Raw genomic sequence first — 8,370 nt, 5'->3', positions numbered from 1 at the left:
CTGGGGCTGATACACACGCCTAAGTCATTGGCTTGTGCACCGCTCTTGAAGTTCAAAAAAATGAGGAGCCAGATAACAAAAACACCCAGGTGAGGATTCTGATTTTCTTTTAAAGATTTTATTTATTCATGAGAGACAGAGAGAGAGAGAGAGAGAGAGAGAGAGAGAGGCAGAGACACAGGCAGAGGAGAAGCAGGCTCCCTGTGGGGAGCCCCACGCACGACTGGATCCCAGGACCCCAGGATCATGCCCTGAGCCGAAGGCAGACACTCAACCACCGAGCCACCCAGGTGCCTGAGGATTCTGATTTTTAAAAGATTTACTAAAAAAAATAAAAAATAAAAAATAAAATAAAAGATTTACTAAAGTTCTGACCCTGTGCTCAGATATTCCTCATACATTCCCTCAGGGAGCCCTTGTGACTTCCCTGTGAAGCGTTCAAAATCTGAGGAGGGACCTCCGGGGCCAAGACACGAGAAAACCAACCCTGCCCCCAATAGCTCACAGTGTACTTTTTGTCTCACCCCCACCCCCCCACCCTCATTCTCTCTCTGACACCTGCACACATTCTGATGCACTTAATATGTGTCCTTGAATATGGATGTCTATTCCTGTTAAATATGTAGTGTTGGTTTTCCTGAGAGCGTGTTTCTAATTTCCATAAATGATATTGTGCTGTGGACCTGAATTCTGGGTTTTTTCCCCGACTCAACAGTACACTTAAAAATAAAAAAAAGAAACATTTTATTTATTTGAAAGAGAGAGAGGAAGAGGGAGAGAGAGCACAAGCAGGGGAAGCAGCAGAAGGAGAAGCAGACTCCCCACTGAGCAGGGAGCCCAATGCAGAGCTTGATCCTGGGACCCTGGACCCTGGGATTGTGACCTGAGCTGAAGGCAAATGCCCAACCAACTGAGCCACCCAGGCGCCCCAACACTACACTTTTAACATCCTGGTGTCTGCCTGTTGTCTCTCACCACAGTTTGGCATTCCATGGTGTCCCCACTTCCCAGGTGAGGTACTGGAGGCTCAGAGAGCCTAGATGATCTTGCCCAAGGTCACACAGCCAGTAAGGGGCTGGCTTTGGTCAGAACCTTCACAGTAGGCATCTCTCCCTTCACAGATTTAGAGAGAGGCGCTCATCCTCTTCTTACTGGGCCTCCTGACCTACCTACTTCCCTGCAAGGGAAAGTTCCCCCACAGAGCTTCCGCTGGCCTCCTAAATACCCCCAAACACCTCCACTGGCCTCTAAAACAGCTCCTGGGTTCTGAAAGGCCCCATCCCTCCTTCTTCTAAATCTCTTCAGTGGATTTCTTTTATAGTATTTAATTGAGCATATCTAATTAGGTAACATAATTACATTTCTTCAAACAGGTAATACAATTGCCATATTTCAATATTCAGATGACAGGAAAGGGAACACAGTTTGGGTCTTGCTCTCTGCTGACCCCACCACATAGTTCCCCAACCTGGAAATCCTCCCTGTTACCAGTATTTATGATTCTCCCCAGAGATATTTTATCCTTACACAAAAATATGTTTCCATGGTTTTCCCACCTCCCATTTTTATGGAAATGATAGCATACTCTCTCTCTTTTTAAAGAGTATATTTATTTGAGAGAGAGAGAGAAAAAGACAGAAATAGAGAAGGCAACGGAGATAGAGAGAGAGCAAGAGCAGGAGGAGAGGGAGAAGCAGGCTCCCCGCTCAGGCGGGAGGACCCTGGGATCATGACCTGAGCCGAAGGCCAGATGCTTAGCCGACTGAGCCCCCCAGGTGCCCCGCTAGCATACTCCTCCTACTGCTCTATACCTTATTTTGTCTCTTCCGTCACTTCAGACTGCATCTTGGGGATTGTTCCACATCAGTACTCTATTAGTAGAGTACTTCTTCTGCTTCCTTTATGGCCGCATAAGATTCCATATTATTCCATAATAGTCCACAATTCCACCATTACTTATCCAACTAGGTCCCTCTTCATGGACATTGTCTAATCTTCTGCTGGGAACGTCCCCTTGCAAAGTCATTCTCCTGTGGGTGAGTGGAGTGGATATTCCGATGCATTGCAGACTCCTGTAGGATGGGGCACTAATTCCCCCAGCTGCTGGAGCATTGGCTGCCATCAGCTCACCAACCTCTTCGGGCACAGCCCTCTGCTGGCCCTCACCCAGGGCTACACCCCTCCGGGAGGCACAAACATCTACTCCCTGGTCCTCAAGGGACCCTCTCTGCCTCAGTTTGGGACATCTCTGCTCCCATAGCTGCCATGGGATCTGCATGGCCGTTCAACTCCTTCCACTGCCCATCAGCAGTGAATGACTTCCTCACTCACTTGCAGGTGTGGTGCCCAAGAACTTTCCCCAGCTAATGTCCTGTGTGTGAATCTCTGCCTCAGAGACTGTTTCCAGGAAACCCAATCAAAGATAGAAAGTCTGTTTGCAGGAGAAATTCCGAGTTAGGGAATAGAAGGACCAATGTGCTTGTAATTTGGGTAGATGTCAATGTATTTGCAAAGGACAGAACAAAAGAATATGTACGCAGCTGGCGTGCAGTAACTGTCCCTTCCACCTGACCCAGATGAGAAGACGGTAGATGTGTCGATGGTCAGGTAGGATTTTCCAGCAGTCAGGACAATCTGACACTTTGCAGCTAAGGAGGCTGGGCTGTAAGGAGTCTGCTTGCCCCAGATGGCATAGCTGGCACAGCAAGAGGCAGGGTCATCCTGGTTTGTGCCCGACATAGGGACGCTGAGATGCTGGCTCCACCCAGGGACTGGAGGACAAATACGGATCACAGAGGTGCAGCTGGGGTTGTGAGGAAGGCAGAGTTTGCAAGACCTCTCAGTTAGGGCCCTGCCCTTCTCTGATGGCCCAGATGGCCTGATGTGACTCTGCCTCCCTCTTCTCGCCTGACCTTCCCCTGCCCCTTGAGCTCTGTAAGCTGTCAGATGCCTGAGAGAAACTAATTCAGACTAACATGAGAGCCATGTGCAACCTCTCCCCAAACTACTCAAATGGCTGCCTGAGTTTTAGATTGCACAAAAATAACTTCGTGCACTCAAATCACCTTTACAACCATTTACAACAGCTCTGGCTTACATCTGGACCCTGACAGCTGGATTTTGATCTGTGTCTTCAGCCCCGAATGCCCTTCCCATCTCCTCTACTCTTCCACCTTCATTCATCCTTCTCATTCTTCAGTCCCCGGACACTGTCTCCCTTAGGAAGCCTGTCCCTACCTTCCCAGGAGGTGTGTGCTCCCCCTCCCACAGACCTCCATAACCACCACTGACACTCTGTGCTGCGGGTTGAATCATGTCTCCCCCAAATTCCCATGTTGAAATCCTAATCCTAGTACCTGAGAATATGACCTTATTTGGAAATAGGGTCATGGCAGATAGAGTTAAAAGATATGGTAACACTGGACAAATGGACCCCAAATCCAGCGTATCTAGTGTCCTTATTAAAGATGCCATGAGAAGAGAGACATGTACAAAGGAAGGACGATGTGAAAATACCATCGACAGAGGAGCCTGGCCGGCTCAGTCAGTAGAGCATTCGACTCTTGATCTCAGAGTTATGAGCCCACAGTGGGAGTAGAGATTACTTAAAAACCAAGTCTTTAAACAAAACAGAAAGAAAAGAAAATTCTGGCTATGAGGAAAGCCAAAGATGGCCAGCAAACCCCCAGTAGAGAGAAGCCTGGAATGGATCTCCCTCACAGCCCTCAGGAGGAACTCATCCTGCTGATACCTTCACTTGACTCCAAGCCCCTAGAACTGTGGGACAGTGAATTTCTGCTGTTCAAGCCACCCAGCTGGTGGCATGGTGGTACAGGTGTCATGGCAGCCCTAGGACACTACCGCACTCACCGGGCTCTTGTGACGATGAGCTAAGGCATTCCTGGGATGCTATCACCCTCATTTAAATGGCAGAGTGAGGAGAGGGGCTCAGGCTGTCTGCCTCCAGAGCCTGTGTTTTGAACCACTAGTTTATCCGTTTTATAGCAGTGGTTATCAGTGAGAGTACTGAAGGAAGACCCACAGTAGCACCACAGGCTGTGGACTCAGCGCTGATAGCTCCCAAGTACCACGAGGGAGGAGGAAATCTTCCAGCAGCCCCAGGCACTTGCCCAGGCTCCTGGCCAGTAAGATGCAGGCCCAGGATCTGATGTAGGACCTGCTGTCTCCTACAAATAGACACCACATCCCTGTTCCACGCCAGTGAGCACATCTGCCTCCCGGCCCAGCTGTGTGTGCCCTGCCTGGGCCAGTCCTGGTCACCTGGGCTCCAAGGGTGCCAGGGCCCAGCCAGCAGCATGCTGAGGGTGCAGCAGGTGCTCCAGAAAATGCGGTTGGAAGAGTGAACCCACGTGTGGCTCTGATGCGGCGCCTCCTTGGGCCTCATGACAACATTTCATACACACCTCAAGTATCGACAGAATTCTCATCTCAGCTTGCTAAATGCTGGCCTAATTTTCCACTCGATTGACAGGCTCCATTTTACTTAACTGGCCCCTACTGTGTAGCAATTGGATGGTCTCTCATCCCCTAGTTTAGGAGGGATGCCCGAGCTTCGGCAGTGGTGCCTTCTGAAGGAGCCACCCTAGGAAGAACATTCCTGTGATGCTAGCAGCAGCCACCAAGCTGGGGAGAGGCTTGGAGACGGGATGGGGCCTCCCTGAGGCTCAGTGGGCATCCCCCTGTCCCCAGTTACCCTGGAGTCCTGTCCTCAATCCCTGCTCACCTTTGCTGGCCCTTCATGGCCACAAAGCACAGAGCTCCCAGGCGGCCTCCTCCCCCACCCCCACCGCCATCCCATCCTGCTCTAAGCCCCCACTCTCTTGTCCTTTCCATGTCTTACATCTTCCTACCCTTCTCTGAAACAGAATCCTGCCATTCTTTCCTTCATGGTTGCTGAGCACCTACCTCTGGTGCCCAGAGCTGATCCAGGTGCTGGGGATTCATTCAGCCGCCAACGAGAGACCACATCCCAGCTCGCGAGCTGACATTGCAGCGCAGAGAGACAGATGGCAAGCAGAGACGTGACGGGCGCCTGGCTGGCTCAGTGGGTTAAGGTCTGCCTTCGGGCTCAGGTCAAATCTCAGGGTCCTGGGATCAAGCCCTGTGCTGGGGGGTGGGGGTGGGGGGAGGGTTCCTGCTCAGTGGGGAGCCTGCTTCTCCCTCTCCCTCTGCCCCTCCACCTCCCCCTGCTCATCCCTCTCTCTCTCTCTCAAATAAATAAATCACGTCTTTTTAAAAAAGAAACAGAGAAGTGACACACTGGGTGCTAAGCACTATGGGACTGGGAGGAGAAGGGCTGATCATTCACACGGGGTGGCCCAGGAAGACCTCTCTGAGGAGATGGGCAGACACCTGAACAAAGAGGACGTGTGGAGGAAGAACTTTCCAGGCCACGAGAAAGGTAAGTGCCAAGGTCCTGAAGCAGGAGATGCTGACATGTTCTGGAAACAAGAGGCTGGTGTGGCTGGAGCGGGTGAGGAGGTAACACTGGCCACAAGGTACAGTTGGGCCTTCCTCACGGCTTTAGCTTTTACTCTAAGTGAGATGAAAAGGCACAGACGAGGGGCTTGAACTGGCTTGTCTTAAAAGATCTGTCCGGCTGCTATGTGGAGAGAAGACCATAGCGGGGACCAGGGTAGAAGAAGATGCAGGGACGCAGGCAAGAGATACTGGGGCCCTGGACCAGAGTGGTGGCAGTGGAGCACATGTACACACACACACACACACACACACACACAGATGCACACGCACACGCTCTCACACTCTGAATCATTTTGGATCTATCCTGAAGCTGGGACTGACAGCATTATCACTTCTAGAAGGAATTTCAGAGATCACTGCCCAGCCCCCTTTTATAGACTGTAAAAGTGAGGCCCAGAGAGGACAGGTGGCCCAGCTCGGTCCACCCACGATGGGGAACTCAGACCTGGAGTCAGGTCTCCCCACCCTGCTCCGACATCTCTCCCCAGCTCTCCAATGCTTTATTGTGTGTTTTCCTCCACCGCATTTTGTCTCTCCCTGTTCCCAGCCTCTGTCTCTCTGTCTCTGCAGATGCTTTGGCGTTTATTCCCCCTCCTGTCAGGTGCAATTTGGAACATTAATTAGTGATGAATTAGCAACGTAAATCCCAGCAGTTGCCAGCGCCTGGTGCCCACAGGCTCTTGGAAGGGACCTTGCAAATCTGATCTTAATACCTCTCGCCTCCTCTCCTAGGGCAATTACTTCTCACATCATTTGTCTGCGGAGGCTGTGGCCACCCCTCCCAGCCCGGCTGAGGACAACAAGTTCATCTTTGTCAATTAATTATTGAACGGTTTATTTCGCACTGGGAGGTGATAAGAGAAGGGAAAGCCGCGTGTTGTGAAATCGTCTCCGTAATTATACAGACTCTGCTGCCGCACCCGACATCACAGCGGCCCCAGGTGCCAGTGGGGGCAGGGAGAGACCAGAGGGCACAGGCCCCTAGTGGGCAGGAGGCCTGGCTGTGAGGTCTACCGGCAGCCCCTGGGCCTCTCTGCTTGTCATCAACACACATACCCATGTTAATCTTTCAGAGTCCAATTCCACATGGGGAGGGGGATACAGGGAATTAACCATGGGGGCTGGCCCCTGTGGCTGCCTCTAGGATGATCAGAACATGGGAAAGCCGAGACTGGCTTTATAGTCCTTCCCATCTGAACCTGGGAGTCCCATGAGATGCACAAAATATGGTTGCACAGTAGAGGGTCTTTGATTCTTTAGCTAAAAGCCCCTACAAGTACTCTGAAAAGCTCAGAATATCTGTTCCACCCACCCTGCCTCATAACATTTCACCTCATCCCACTGTGCGGACTCCACTGCAGCCACACTGGTCACCCTGCAAATGCCCGGCACACACTGCCCCAGGGCCTTTGTGCAAGCTGCTCCTTCTGCTTGCAGTACTCTTTCCCCAGCAATCTGCATCCCTCTCACCCTCTGCAGGTCATTATCTACTATGACCTCTCAATAAGACCCTCCCTGAGCACCTTATTGTAAATTGCCACCTGCCCCCACAAAATTACCATGATACAAACATTCTTTCTCTTCCTGCTCTATTTTTTTCCCAGAGCATTTCATCATGCTTGACATATAATGTGCTTACTTATTTGTTTATTCTCTCTCTCTCACCCTCTCTCCCTCCCCAAAGTATAGGCTCCATAAGGACTAGGGTTTTTTTGTCTGTTTCTTCCCCTGCCCCCTCTTCCCCATATCCCCCTATCTGTATCTTCTGTACCTATAACAGTGCCTAGCACAAAATAAGTGCAGAGTTACTCACCAATGAATGAATGAATGAATGACCATTTGTGTGGGATGGGGCCTGAATGTGGAAAAGACAGGGGTGAGTTTCTTTTCCAGGAACAGGTTTGCAAGGGCTATTGCAGCACCAGGAATTGGGGGAGATTCTTGGCAGAGATAGGGACCCTGCCCAGGGAGGAAAGCGCAGGAAAAGTCATTTTAAAAGCGAGTGTTCCAGTTGATTTCATGTCTGTACACGTCTGGAGGCTGGCATGTTTGATGCTGCCCCTCCATTGGCCACACTCAGACTGGCCCCCACCTCCCAACTCTCCCCAGGGTGGGGACAGGAACAGGAGTAGCTGTGGACACTTGATTAACTCCCCAGCAAGAGTCCCCACACATGTGTCTTGTTGTCTGCCCAAGGCTGTGATGGGGGGCAGGGTGCTGGGGGCTGGGCAGGGACATCTCCACAATGGTGGGGAGGGGAGGGGGACTGCAAGTGAGGGGCACTGAGGAGCAGGGTGGAGCGGGGAATAGGGTCTGCTCCCCCAGCAGAAGGTGAGGAGGTGGAGGGAGAAAGCATGGAGAGGTAATGGGGAGGTGGTGTGAGGAGGCAGCAGGTAGGGAAGGAGCTGACCTCTCTCTGGGCCAGAAGATGCAGAGGGAGTGGACTGGGGGGTGGACTAGGGGAGGGGTACAGACAGGGTGCCCCAAGGGCCCCATGAGGACACAAACTCTTTTTCCAGGACCTGTTTGCCCTGAAGCTCCTCTCTTCTCCATCACCGAGCTGTGCTGACTCCCCCCCTAGAAACGAAGATGGTGATTTTTTAGAACCAGTTTTCCCCCAAATCTCTGGAGATACCAGAGCTGCTGTTTCCATGGAAACCTTCCCCACCAACCTCAGGAAGGAGGAGCTGGGCAGCCGCCTCCGCCCCCATCACCCCCACACCGCCCCTGCTCCAGCCTGCAGGGGGGCCCCAGGTTGAAAATAATCCCCCTCCTCCAGATTTTCTCAGCAGGGGCTCCACTTCTTCAGTGAGGGAAGGCTGCTGGTTTTGTCTCCCGGCTCAGGCTGAGCTAGGGGGACCCTAAGGC

Source organism: Canis lupus, chromosome 12 (genome assembly GCF_011100685.1).
Source record: "Canis lupus familiaris isolate Mischka breed German Shepherd chromosome 12, alternate assembly UU_Cfam_GSD_1.0, whole genome shotgun sequence".
Taxonomy (NCBI): Eukaryota; Metazoa; Chordata; class Mammalia; order Carnivora; family Canidae; genus Canis; species Canis lupus.
Note: the sequence above shows the minus strand (reverse complement) of the source record.